The 14,730-nt window shown below is 40.2% G+C and overlaps 1 non-coding gene across 1 annotated transcript; it reads right to left on the reverse strand.

Moving 5' to 3' along the window:
• Positions 1–13,843: 13,843 nt before the first annotated feature.
• Positions 13,844–13,962, reverse strand: LOC126869084 (5S ribosomal RNA). Its single transcript, XR_007690822.1, has one exon. It is a non-coding gene; the product is annotated as a 5S ribosomal RNA (ribosomal RNA).
• Positions 13,963–14,730: the final 768 nt, after the last annotated feature.

Genomic DNA, 14,730 nt, shown 5'->3' on the forward strand with positions numbered 1-14,730 from the left:
ACCAGCGGAAAGGGGGTGATTTAAAATTTAAAAATTTCTTTTTTGCATTTTTTTATTTGTTTAATTGAATGCATAACATCTTAAGAATATTGTGTCAAAATTTCAAGTTGATTGAAGCAAAATTGACGAAGTTACGAGTATTTTTATACATGTCGGATGATATTACCTACCCGACCCGTGCTATGTTACTTCGTAGACAATTTTTTTCTCTATATAATACCTAATCTTACCCCCAGATCTATTTATAGTACTTAACGACTTAAGTACAAACTTCCTTATACCTGTACTGTATATTTTGTCAGTGTAGAGTAAAAAATTTAGTGTAGGAGTAAATATTCCATTTTCATTAAGTTTTGTGTTAAATTATTACTAAAATGCTTAAAAAAGTTACTAGATCTGATAGACAATCAACTGGTTCGAGATTATATCGACCTAGAAAAATTGTATCTCCGCATAAACGTAAATACGAAGGCACTTCAACAAGTAGCGCGTCAACTAAAAAAAGTAAAATTGACCGTTGAAGATCAAGTTACGAAGGATCGTGAAAAATATTATAGGATAATTGATTTTTTATTAATCTTTTCAACAATTTCTACGCTAGTGAAGAGGTAAGCCGATAAAATTCGCTTATGAGCGTTTTATACCAGATTTTTTAGTGTTCAAAATTTTAAAGCGTTTTCCCCACAACTCACGTTTTCAAAGTCGGTGCCCCCAATTACTTCAAAACTACTGCACCGATCCTTTTGAAATTTTGAAGACTATTACTGTACATAATTTTCGACGTAACGCTGTAGGGTATTTTCAAATTTGTTAATTATTTTTATTTTAAAATAACAAATTAGCCGCACATTTTCGCACAAAATCGCGTTTTTCCATTCAAAGTGTTCCAACAAAGTGACAAATTTAAATTTCGAATTACAGAAATGTAGTATCGTGGACGAAAGGCCTAAGAAATATCGGGCGAACTATGAACAATGTCGCGAGAGCCGAGGCGCCGTCGGGCCCATCAATGTGTCATCGGTCTTTTCAAGTGCATAGTTTCGTGGAAAAGACCTACGTGACCCTGGCCACGAGCGTCTGCAGAACACGTGTGCGGTGGGCCTAGGAAAAAGACAACAGAATGCGGCAACGACCAGAGAGTTAGTCGAAAAGCAGAGAGTGCGAGTCGAGGAGCCGAGTGCGAGCTGAGCGGAGACAGAGGTTGCGAGTGGCGTTGCCGAGAGAGTGTGGATTGCGCTGTTTTCTGTGCGTTTGGCGTGAATAGTTCAGGTTGAACAACAATCGTCTTTTTCTGTCTGATTAACATCTCTATTGTCCACTCTTTGTAAACACATTATATCACGATATTACAGAAATATCGCAAAACACTTTAGCCATCCGCCACTTGGACGAAGAAGATGAAACAGAACACTTGGTGCAAATTCAGATGAGCACGTACCAAAGTGCGATTCCACAAATCCATAATGAAGAAACGTTAAGATTTTGGAGAACCAAAATCATTCTAAGAAGGGGAAAATGAGACAGCCACCACACCTTAAATGACGTCATCTAGATAGCCATTATCAGCTTTTGCACACGGCACCCACAACTTCCAACATCGCCCATTAGCACCAATACTTTTAGGATATAAAAGCCGAGCATCTACCCAGAAACCGCACTCTTCACAAATCTTGTCGACTCTCGGTCATACTCCGGAATTATACGCTAACGTTACATATTATAAATCTATTGTATTCTTATACTTGATCAATATACTTGTTGCGCCACGAGGCTTACCACGGGCTGTATTTTCTAGCCGTCGCTCGCGGTCCTACGACGTCGCAGACGGATCGTCGCGGCTGCCCGGCAAACAAACATTGTAGTGGCAATCGCATGGTTCATTAAGCAGGGCGACCTCCAGAAACGTCGACTCGTGGCCGTTATTTTACCTCGCGTAAAAGAATGTGGCGTGATCCGAACGTAGTGGGGGTCGCCTTCCAGAAAAGACGAAAATAATCGAAGGGCGTGCAGTTCCTTCTGACGAGTCAAACGTGACACACCGAACATATCAGACCAATAGCAAACGAATTTATCTAGAGATCAAAGTCAAGTCAAATTTCTGTAACATCTTCATCAGATTATTGTAAAATATATTGTTCTATGTTAACCTGTTAATACAGTGTTACATTCATTAAACCACCTCTGTTATCCTAACCGAAACAGGGGAACGACTATTTCGCGGCGTCGATTAACATGATCGTAGCGAGAATTTACAACTGTCGTTGACGTGCTATCTCGCGATCGCGTCTCTCCGCGAACGGTCGTAACAAATATTGTAAAAGAAAATATAAGAGTTGGGGATCCTCCTCATCTTACCTTTTTTTTACTTTCTTCTCACGAATATTACGTGAGACAAGCATAGTCGAGAAGCAAGAAAGTCAGTGGTAATCGAGGATTGTTGATTGTTAAATAAATTATATTGTTGAACACCGCCGAGTATTTCTTAGGCGCCTTACACCAAACATCACCTCATGTATATTATACAAGTCAAATGACACGAGTCTGAATTAAAATAATAAATTCGAGAATCCAAATAACGAACAGTTTTATAGCGACACCCGAAACGCAGATAACTTATCTCAAGCGCCCATGTTCAATGCAGCGCCCATCAATCAACACAGAAAATGAAAGTAACACGAGAAGTTAAATTAATTATAACAAATGAATATCCATGACGTATTTCGTTGATTTTGCAAGAATAATTACAATAATAAAAATTTATTTACTTACGTAAAACGTCAGGACATCGATGCATCATGGCACGCACCTGAGACATACCAATAATTAATAAATAATTAATAGTCACAAATTAGAACATTAATAACGAACAACGATAAATAATAATAAAACACTAACATTTAAACAATATTAAAACCCACAATGTTCATTAAAAGAACATGTTGTAAAACGTGTGGTAGTTTAATGACGAGATTTCTCGATATTGAAACCGTCAAATATATTTTAAAGTAATTATAAACACTGAGAAAACCGTAGATTGCTCGATACTGGTCGTTAAAAGAATGTTCGCTAAGACGCTCGGTACTAATTCGCTAAGACTGTATGTAACTTGCTGAAGAAAACTGGTCACCTTAGGATCGCATTCCTTTATTTATGCTGGTCGAGGGGATACAGGAAAATTTCCATTCGCCTTTGTTAGACGGTTCCACGAAGCGGCGACATTGTTTTTGTCCGAAGTTTACTTACTATTACAGTATGTCCTAACATTGTTGATACTCCGAGGTAAGACCACACGTGGCTCGATTTGTTCTTCAGCTCGTGTGTCGCTACAATATTATATAAATTTGTAAGTATGGGTTGCGGAAAAAAATAAACGAGCCTGAAAAAAGCAAATTCTTGAACTAAGACTCCCCGGACCTTAATATTATTAAAAATTGCTGGGCAGAACTTGCTCACGGCGTATACGCAGTATCAACACGTACAAGAATTAAAAAATGCAATTGTACGCGAATGGGATACATTGAGTGAAAATTATTTTCAGAAACTACATAAATTGATAGCAAATCGTACAATAGAAGTAATAGAAAATAAAGAGGCATGTACTCATTTTTTTTTGTTACACACTAAATCTCATAATACTTTTAATTATTTTCAACGAACTGCATATTCTGAGCTCACAATGTTTTGATATCATATATTACAGTCAGTATTGCCCGAGCAGCCGAGCTAACTGGACGTGCAAAGTAGTGCTTCGGTGCAACTGGACGTGCAAACGGTGGAAACCCGTGTTTTCTATTAAGAAGACTAGCAAACCTACCATGAAAACTATTGCACCAATAAAAATTATAAACAAACAAAATCAATACTACATATACAAAACAACAGATACATCAAAAACAAGTCAACAAACAAACCGAGGACAGGACTGCTCAGCCACAATTGAAGTTGACATGGAAATCAACAAAGTAACAACTCAACAGGACGAAAGTTGGAAAGTAGCCAGCTATAACAAAAAAAGAGAAATAACAGGTAATCTAGATACGGAAAAGCAGCCATGTCTGCAAGAATTACCGCCAAGAAACTCCTTCAGCTCGCTAACGGAAGAATTAGACGACGACCCAACAAGCAATATAACAACTCAATCAACACACATTACAAAACTTCCACCAATCTTTGTTGAGGCGCAAATAATAGACCCGCATATTGATCAACTAAACAATATTGTTGGAAAGGATAATTACACAATAAAACAAACAAAATTAGAACAGGTAAAAATCCAAACAAACACACCAGAAAATTATAGGAAAGTTATAAAAGAATTAAGGGAAAAAATGCTATATACCACACGTACCAGCTCAAAACGGAAAGGAGCTACAAAGTAGTTATAAGAGGACTGCATCCAAAAATTAACACAAAAAAGCTAAGTGACGAATTAGCAAATATTAGCCACCAAACAAGAGCTATAAACAATATTACAAGGTACGATACGAAGCAACCACTACCGCTATTCTTAATAGAGTTAAAAATATACAAAATGATTATAAAACCAATCTGGACGTACGGAATACCATTTTGGGGAACAGAAGCAATGAGCCATATAAGCAAAATAGAGGCAATCCAAGCTAAAATTCTTAGATCAATTGTAAACGCCCCATGGCACGTTAGAAACGAGGACATACGGAAAAACCTTGGAATACCAACGATCAAGGAAGAGATTAGCAGATTCGCAAGAAGGTACAGAGAAAGAATAGCAACGCACCCGAACCGGCTGGCAGCGGAAACGATCAACGCAACCATAGAAAGGAGACTAAAAAGGAAACACCCAGCAGACCTCACAATGGATATATCTTAACAAACACGAAGATGGTACCCCATTGGGGGTAGCCACCCACATGATAATCAAACAGATAAAAAATTCTACCAAATGTCCAAATTGGACAAATTGTGAATGTGAAATTTTAAATAAAAAAAAAATATATTACAGTCGAAAAACTCTACACGCATCATTGAGAAATTGAAGATAGCTCACATGGGCTATTTCTTTGACGAGGAATGTACCTATATGAAAACCTATAGCACGATACGGAAAACAATTTTAGTCTCTCCAGCCAAATCCATATTCAACGTAAAACAATTCCATAAACGAACAAACTTTTCGTACATTTTCCATCTGCAGTTTTCGTCCGAAAAACTGGAATGTTCATGAATGAAATAAAGGTTCGCCTGAGCGACTCTAACGCTCGCGTAATATCTGGCACCCTGCGCGCGAGTTAAATATATACGCGCGTGTCACACGCTCAGAAGCAGTAATAGGGTAGACGAAACACCCTGCATGTCACAGCTATCGAAACAATAACCACATAGTAACGGAATAGCCGCCTCTGATATACACCCGACAATAACCCCTCGAGAGGGACTAAAACCCCAGTATAAAAACATTTATTTAAAACATTTTGAATCGATTTCCTATAACACTTTGAATCATTCTATTGTAACACTTTGAACCGTCACTCTGTTGGATTTGCATAATAAATTTTATTACCATATACAAAGTTCAATTTCTTCACCTTATTCGTAAAACGTTCGAACTGCGACGCGAGGAGATCACCAGCGATTTATCGGTTTCGTGATTTCTTGTGTCTCCGACGTGACATCATCCTCTTTTTTTCAACCGCTTATTCTGGACCTTCGATCACCTCTCCTCCACCAACCTTGTAATGTTCAACGAACGGCTACGACCCGCAGGTGAATTCTGCGGGACGACCAGGCGCGAGTCCGAGGTTGTCGTGTCGTTCGATTTGTCAAACTTGAATCGCGCAGCGGTTAGTGAGAGTTTTGTGTTTCTGCGATCGACATGGTAGACGCATTTCCGGCCTTCCTTAGCGTTGATTTAGCGAGACCGCGTACAGGATCGAATTCTACGATAAGTGAACGATTTTCTCTTCCCGGACCGTGGAAGGCGAGCAATTTCATTGTGAAGGATTCTTTGTCGTCGATACTCTGTGATTTTTTGCTTGCGCAGATAATAATTGTATCAACCAACGATAGAGTTATTTGAGATAACCAGTTATTTGAATCAGTTACTCGAAAGCTTAGCAATGATTATTTATATACAGGGTGGTTGGTAACTGGTGGTACAAGCGGAAAGGGGGTGATTCTACGCGCAAAAAGAAGTCGAAAATATATGTCGGAGAAGGGTCAGGAATAAGGTTGTGGACGTTTGATAAATCTTCATTGGAATTGGCCATCGTCGTGTTATAACGAAGGTACGGTCTGTTAATACGAGTATGGATACTACCGACTCGACAATCAACCGCGGCGGTTGGACACACGCGATACTAGTGATGTTGGTCTTAGGTTCAATAACGAATCCGTGGTCAACGGGATGATAGATGTACGTGCTTACAAAAATCTAAGTCCGGCTCTTTGCGAAAATGTGGAATATCCACCGAGCGTACAGGCACTAAGTAACTCGCTAATACGACCTCAGCAGAGAATGACTCTCCGTCGCGATGATGCTGCAGAGGAAAACTATGATGGAGTGTGTCTGAGGACACGAGATCATCGGATTCGTCGAGGATAGCCTTCGTTCAGAAGGCGAGGGAAATTGGCGTTGTTGCTAATTGGTCAATCTCCATATCGGTGGTTAGAAAAAGATGCTAGCCGCCCTCGAGGGAAAGTTGCTAGTGGGAGACGCCGTTCGTTGACACCGTCGAACAAGAGCTCTACTGTCGCATACAAAATTGTTTGATAAAATTGTATTGCTTTCGCGTGTGATTATTTGATTGAATTTAATCAAAACGACCGTGATTTGAAAATATTGAAAAATACTTTTGCGGAGCAAACACTGACTCTACAAACCGCATTGCACGCGGTCACAAATATTCCCTAAAAATAGAGTTGTTTATGGGTGGGGTGGGGTGGGATGGGGAGTAGGAAAGAAGCGAAATATTGTTTCGATATTTTTCTTCTTTTCTCTATCGAACGTTTATTTGGAAAATAGTGCTACTTTTCTTTTACGTATGAAAAATATTAATTTAAAATTACAAGATATTTCTCGATATCGAACAAATGTTTGCGAATACCATGAATGCAATGTGAGCATTTGCAAGAATTATACTATGAATGTTCGTTACTAGAATATGAGATATACACTCCACTAATACATTAGAATCCCGTGTTATAAACAGTTGAAAATATTTGCAAGATTTCGAAAGTTCACAACTAAATATACTTAAATAATACTACAGAAACGCATGCGAAATCTTGTTTTGAAGTACTTGAGTTTACTTGCGCGTCACCTCTATCAAAAAAAATATATGTTACAAAGTTAAAAAATATACTAATGAATAATGCGAAGAACACACTAATGAAAGTAATAAAGAGCCGACGCCACCAATAGGTTATAATACGTTACAAACCTGACGCAACACTATCCATGTTATCGGTACGAATGAGACGACTAAATGACTCCTTGTACCTTAGTTTCGCATAGCAACTTCCATAGTGGCGAGGGAAGGGGGGGCACACGAGACAGTGGCACAAGCAGCTACGCAGTTAACGATTATACGTTACATACGGTTATACGTATACATAAACAAAAACATTCCTATTCTACGGAGCACTTCCTGTCGAATTACGCAACAGGAATCTTTCGAATTGCGCAGCACAATTCTTTCTCTACACCGATATTTACAAACATCGTACAATAATTCGTAGCCCTACTGGCAACATCACAGACACATTTGTCTAATTTATTACCTTAGTTACCTTACTTTATAATCTTAGTTTCGTTAAACAAAGCAAGATTGAAACAATAGCATGGAGAAAATGGAAAATTACTTAAAATTACCGGTCGGAAATGACCCAGTATACAGAAGAAGGGTTAAGCGCTTTTTAAGTGCGTATTCGCTTTTAATACTATTATAAAAATAATAAAAGAGAAAAGTTATTTATTCCTAAGCTAAAAATGTGGTAAGAGAATTATTTTCTCACGATTGAAAATTTGAAGTCCATTGATATTTTCTGTATAACATTTTTATTATCACGACATAGTATCTGAAATTTTGACCCATCCAATGATTTTTATTCTTAGAAATATTGTTACGACCGTTCGCGGAGAGACGCGGTCGCTAGGAGAACGCGTCAGCGAGAGGCGTAAATTCTCGCTACGATTATGTTAATCGACGCCGCGAAATAGTCGTTCCCCTGTTTCGGTTAGGATAACAGAGGTGGTTTAATGAATGTAACACTGTATTAACAGGTTAACATAGAACAATATATTTTACAATAATATGATGAATATGTTACAGACATTTGACTCGACTTTGCGATATCTCTAGATAAATTTGTTTGCTCGTCAGATTTGTCGAAGTGTCACGTTTGACTCGTCAGAGGGAACTGAACGCCCTTCGATTATTCCTTTGTCTCATTTGGAAGACGACCCCCACTATGCTCGGGTCATGCCACCGCTCGCGCCTATGATCACGTATGCCTCTTCTAGTGTGAAAAACGTAACGGTCAAAAATCGACGTTTCTAGACCTCGCTGCTTGGCGACAACTATGCTCTCGTCGATACATTGTATATGATCCGGCGGGCAGATAAGACGATCTGCCTGCGATGTTGTAGGACCGCGAGCGACGGTTAGAAAATACAGCCTGTGGTAAGCCTCGTGGCGTAACAAGTATCTTGAATACGGAGAATTAAAAAATGTATAGTGAAGGATGTAAATAATGAAAATTAATTATGGCGGAGGAATCAACGAAGGAAAGTTATTTTGCTAATTATTATACGAATGAATATTCAAAATATCGAGCAACGACTACTAAGCTATTTAATTAACACTAATCTTACCAGGCCTAGCTAAACGACTGATTTAAAGATCTAATTTAAAATTGTACACTTATCGCTATTTCTTTTGTTCATCTAGGTTTATGTGAATTCTTATATTCTCTAATTAATTGATTTCTCAACCTTTAAAACCAGTTATGTGACCGGGCCTGATGAGATTAGTGTCAAAAGCCAGCCTGAAATTTTCTTGAATTTCTGATCTTCGACTGATTTTCAGTATTTTGCCTCCGACTTTTTATCAGCAGTTAGATTTGACAAACGAAATGCAATGTAAGACTTGCCAACGTTTAGGCCATGTGGCTTTTAACTGCAACAGACTGCCGCAGCGTTAAATTCAACGATAAATTATGATCCAGATGAATGTATTAATCCAGATTCCTGTACCGAAGAAAGCGAGGATAACACAAATCAACCTTGTTGCGTGTCGTGTAAAAATTTTGATCATCCTGTTCACATCAAGATTGCTCTCAACGCTCACTGTTAGTGTTAAAGAGGCGATGGCAAAAGAAAATTTGGAATATTAACGAAGAGCGAAACAAATAAATACGATTAGTTCGTGAAACAAGTGACTCAAAAAATTCTTGCAGTCAAATTCCATCGAATAATAAACTAGATAATTGTTCTAAACTCTGTATTCCCTTATTTCATCGCGATATATCTGATGGCTAAATATGAACCACAACCCTAACACTGTCCTTGGAGAAACGGCTAAATACTACAATACAAAGCTCAAACTCTAAACTTATATGGGAAATCTTCACGTTTATACCGCAGCAACATATCTCAACAGTGAACCGGCTCCTCTCACTTCACTAAATAATAGAGCGACGATCCCCTAGACGAGTTCAGTAACTTGGCGGTAAGAACAGAGCATCGCTCGCAGCATTCAAGATTTCCAAATATATCCTACCGTCACGTATAGGCAATACGAAGCTACATCTGTGTATCCATTATTAAACTATGTTTTGTTCCTTGACAATGTTTCACATCAATCACATATTTAAGAGGAAACAGCGCTTGCCCTCCTTATAAATGAAATAACAGCACAACAACGGAACTTACTTAGAACAGCTCTATTTCTGTCAACAAACAAGTGGTCCGTAATGTGGCGACCTCTACTCGAGGTTGCGAATGGAACTCGAGCATCGCGCCTGGAGGCATATCGATCCGCACAGCAACATGGTGTCTCGAAAATAAAACTTGGCAAACAACCATTTTGTCGGGAACTTTCGCTTAGTAAATTCCTCCTATTCCAACTTATTCCATGCTATTAACCCTTGTGATTGGAATGGACTCACTCTCCCAATCTAAAACTAACAGGGCGATAGGCCAATAACGAAAAGTGAAAAGAATAATACTCTTAACAATGCAGCTTATTATATGGTTCTCGATACACCGTAGTACCTGCTCAGCTCCACAGGTGTTACTTGGTGCTCGAATACCTAACTGTCGTGACTAACAATAATCCCCAGATGGCACGGCATGTTCCGTATACTCGTCTAAGACTACATATCGTAACTTGTACGTACAGCGTATTGGTGGCACTACCAATTCATATATCCGCATCAGGCTGGTGATGATTCTAGAACCTGCCCCGAGTAACGGGGCCCCCATACCAGGCTGGCGACCGCTTGACAGACCCGTGCGCGTCTCTTCACGTCGATACCGTTGGCTTCCGCGATAAGAAGACCTACCGTGCCAAGTGAGTGCCACCCTTCACTTACGAGATCCAAAAACTCAACGCACCACCGAGCTTCCGACGCCCTTTATGCATCGTTCCACCGTTCCGAAGCCAGACGAGGCTAATGCTGTTTCACATTTTTTAACCATTGTACGCATCAGTAATCTACCCCGTTCAGTACACCACCATCATCATCCACCATTCTGGTTTTGAAGTCAAGATCATTTACCTTATTGATGTCCAAAGTTACCGTAAATTACATAACGTTAGTCAGTACAGTGACCAAAGTAATGCTAAACAACTGGCATGTGCATAAATAAAAACTCTCAGTTTTGTCAGTTACACCCCATAACAGCACCGACATATTGTACATTATTTAAAAGGTTTCATCCTATCTTGGCAATATCAAATTCAAAAAGTTTAAGGGCGGAACTTACTGCAAGCCGACAATATCTTTGCAAGCCACTATGTGATAATGGAGGAAGCCATCACCCCAATATGGCGCCAACTGCCTGATGTTGTAAACGGCACTCTCATCCGACGCAAGCGCAGCGATCTCAGAATCGAGCTCCGAAGAGCAGGTCCTTTTCACAACATAGCGCCGAATGCCAGTCCCGAAAAACGTCGCTTCTGCTCGTGCCGATCAAGTGCATTACAAAAAGTATCATAAAGTAGTCGAACCATATTACAAATTTACATATTCGTCAACAGCCCAAACGTCAGCATTAGTCGTTTGACTTGTTACCTGCACTCAAACCGGTACGTACCATAGGCCCTTGTGCAGCCATTAGTTAAAATCATCCAATATTATTTATTTAATCAGTTGATTAGTTGATTAATAATATAAATAACTAATTTTTATTTACAATTCGCAAATCCTCCTACTGTTTGTCCAATTTTAACCATTACCACTCCTTTATACCTAGTTAACAGCTACCGCTTTAATTAGATATTACACTTTCTAACTCAGTTTAATCATTAAATTGTTCTAAATTTTTTAACGGCGTAGTGAGCCCCATGGCTACCAGTGATTCAATCTCTTTGACACATCAGTACTGCTAACCAAAAATAAGAACACTACATCGTTTAATTCCCAATTCTGGACCTACATATGCATTATATATTAACGGTTATTATTACATAACCCAACCAAAACAACGCTAATATTTTTATAAAATTAAATTTTATAAAAAACCATATCTATTAAATATTTATTATATATGTCAGGTTCGCATTATGATTAGGGTTAGGGGCGTGAAACGAATCTTCATTTTGATTACACATTATTGTTATGCAATAGAGGAGACATTAACTAGTGCAAATACGATTATTGCAGAATTTTACAAGTAACCATGGTAATTTGATACTCGAGAAACTAATGACAATGATTCTAGATTCAATAACGAATCCGCGGTCAACGGGATAACAAATGTACTATCTTTCAAAGTCTAAGTCGGAAACGATTTATTTACCTACGGTACAAGTATTACCAAACTAGCTCTCTGTTAAAACGTAAAATATTCACCGAGCGTAAAGAGGCTATGTAACTGGCTAATGCGATCTCACGAAAGAATGACTTTCCGTCGCGACGATGCTGCAGAGGATGGGGTGTGTCTAAGAACACGAGATTATCAGATTCGTGGAGAGATGCCTTCGTTCGGAAAGTGAGGGAAATTGACGTTGCTGTTAATTGGTTAATTTCCATGTTGGTGGTTAAGGAAGGGTGCTAGCCACCCTTGAGGGACAATTGCTAGCGGGGAGCGTCGCTCGTGAGAAAAATTGATTTCCCCTATCTTCCCATAGTTGGAACAAAGACTGTTTGTCTGTTTGAAGGACTTTAGGTAATTAGATCTTAGTCTTTATAACGGCCCTCGGGCTAGCTGATTACGTACTGTGGAGACGCGTAGGCATCTGGTAACCATCATACCAGAAGAATAGGATCTGCGTGTGGCGAGCCACGGGACAGAAACCGTTAGAAAGTTTACTGTCGCGTGCCGCTAAAATATTTCTTTTAAGGAGAGTTATAGAATTATTCCATACCTTTGTTAGACAAAGTGTTCATCCCGTGACCGCGGCTATGTTCGGTGACTGGCTGTCGCCTCGAGCCCAAGCTCATTATCACAAATCTCGAACAAATACAATCGGATTGAATGACGACAATTGTTTAATTACGCCTATAATAGAATCTAGATTACGGCCTTAAGGGGTTTTCCCGATGTTCCAGAGGGAAGGTTCCGATCTCCTTTCATCTCCGACATAAATTTTCCGGCTGGACATTGGATATCTATATGCCATTGTTGGTATAACATAAATATTTCCGTCGTTGTTTTTTGTACTAGATAAACCAATTATGACCCATAGGTCATTTATTATATTTCCGTATATCCTGCTTTTAATTGTTAGTTTACCTCCTTTGTTCTAAGCTAAATTTATTTCGAATAATTTTAACATTGATTTAATTATAATTAACTTCCTGTGTATTCGTATTGTGCGGCGATGTGAACTATCTACCATATACTACGGTTAATTTAATTCTTTTTATTACTTTTCAGGACAAATTCGCAGATGTTTATCTACACCTAGCTTTATGGCTCATCATAATATTGGTCAGTCAATCTCTCACGTGTTTCGCAGACGCTTGTTGCCAGGGTCACGTAGGCCTTTTCTACAAAACTATACAATTGAAAGACCGACGACACATTGATGGACCCAACGGCGCCTCGCGACATTGTTCATGGTTAACTTGATGATTCTTAGGCACTTTTCCACGATACTACACTCGGTGATCCTGCAGTAACATCTGCCCTCAGATTCAGGCCCAAGGTTTCATGAAATCGGCAGCCGTCGATGTTTGCGCAGGCCCCTCATGCTCCCCTACTTTCACCACAGTGTAGCGGTCATTCCACATGGCTAGCAATACCCAGTGCGGTCCCAAGAATCTTCCTCCGAGTTTTAACCCTGAACCAAACTTTTTATTTCGTGGAAGAAATCCGCACAGACGCCAGGCCGCTTCTGGAGAAAGCGGCGTGGTAGTGTCGGACTCCAACCGACTAAAACATCCACGATAACCGTTCCGGCTGCGATCGAGAGAAGCCTGGGAACTGGTGCGAGCGACACACCGCCCCCCCCCCCCACCCGCCCAATACCACCGCTGATGGAGCGGTGTGTGGCTATGTCACACCGCGCGTCGTCGCCGGAGCCGCCGTGCCAGGCAGCCCCGTTCCCCTACCGGACTGCTTGGCGACCCCGAGGCGCTGAGCCGCCAGGGCTCAAACCCGAACCCCACCGGGGGGCGCGGCGGACCCAGCGCGCTTCGCCAACGCCACACGGATTTCCCAGGCGATCACCCATCCAAGTACTATCCGTGCCCGACGCTGCTTAACTTTCGTGATCTGACGGGAACGAGTGCACTCAGCGCGGCCAGGGCGTTGGCAATCCTGAGCCAAACTGGTTTCTCTTTATGGCCACTAAATCCCCCCGTCGGTACTGTTTCGCACTCCTTCTTCTTTTATCATAATTTCTTCGATTTTCTTCATGAGTTGCGGCGATCTTCCTTTTTGCGTCCTCACGTAGCTCGCGACGTTGTTCTTCGAACTCCACAGCCCACTCTTCATCGATTAACTTTCTAACCTGTGCATCTCCTTTAATTCGCATTTCGACCCCGACAAGTGGCTGAAAAGGAGTTTTTCCCGTGCTTCTGTTTATTGTATAATTTGGATACTCCGGGATATGGTCGACACGTTTGTACCAATCATCGGGCTTAGCAATTTTCGCGTAGCCTCTAATAAATTTTTGAAAATACCCCGTGAGTCCCAAGAAACTCTGAACCTTCTGTATAAAGCGACATTTTTTCCAGTTTGATGGTCTTATAACGCCTTCGTCTGTCCGTAACTTCATCAAATCGTCCATCTCTTTTTTCTCAGGCGGCGCCAGTCTTCGCGGTCTTCGTACTACGGGTTTCCACTTTTTAAAACGCTTTCTGCAGTTACCTCGGCGTCCCGCTTCTTCTCCGGCTTATACCCTCTGATGTTATCGCTAATCGCTTCACAATAATAAGGTTCCTGTACGTGCGATAAGTCTATCTCGTCGGTTTGTTCTACTATGTTGACTCTCAATATATCCGGTGCGTCTTTGTGACCATCAGTCTGTTTGTCAAATCGTAAAAACCTCTATCTACCGATTTATACTCAGCAGACCGTCC

The sequence above is a fragment of the Bombus huntii genome, chromosome 8 (genome assembly GCF_024542735.1).
Source record: "Bombus huntii isolate Logan2020A chromosome 8, iyBomHunt1.1, whole genome shotgun sequence".
Classification (NCBI taxonomy): Eukaryota; Metazoa; Arthropoda; class Insecta; order Hymenoptera; family Apidae; genus Bombus; species Bombus huntii.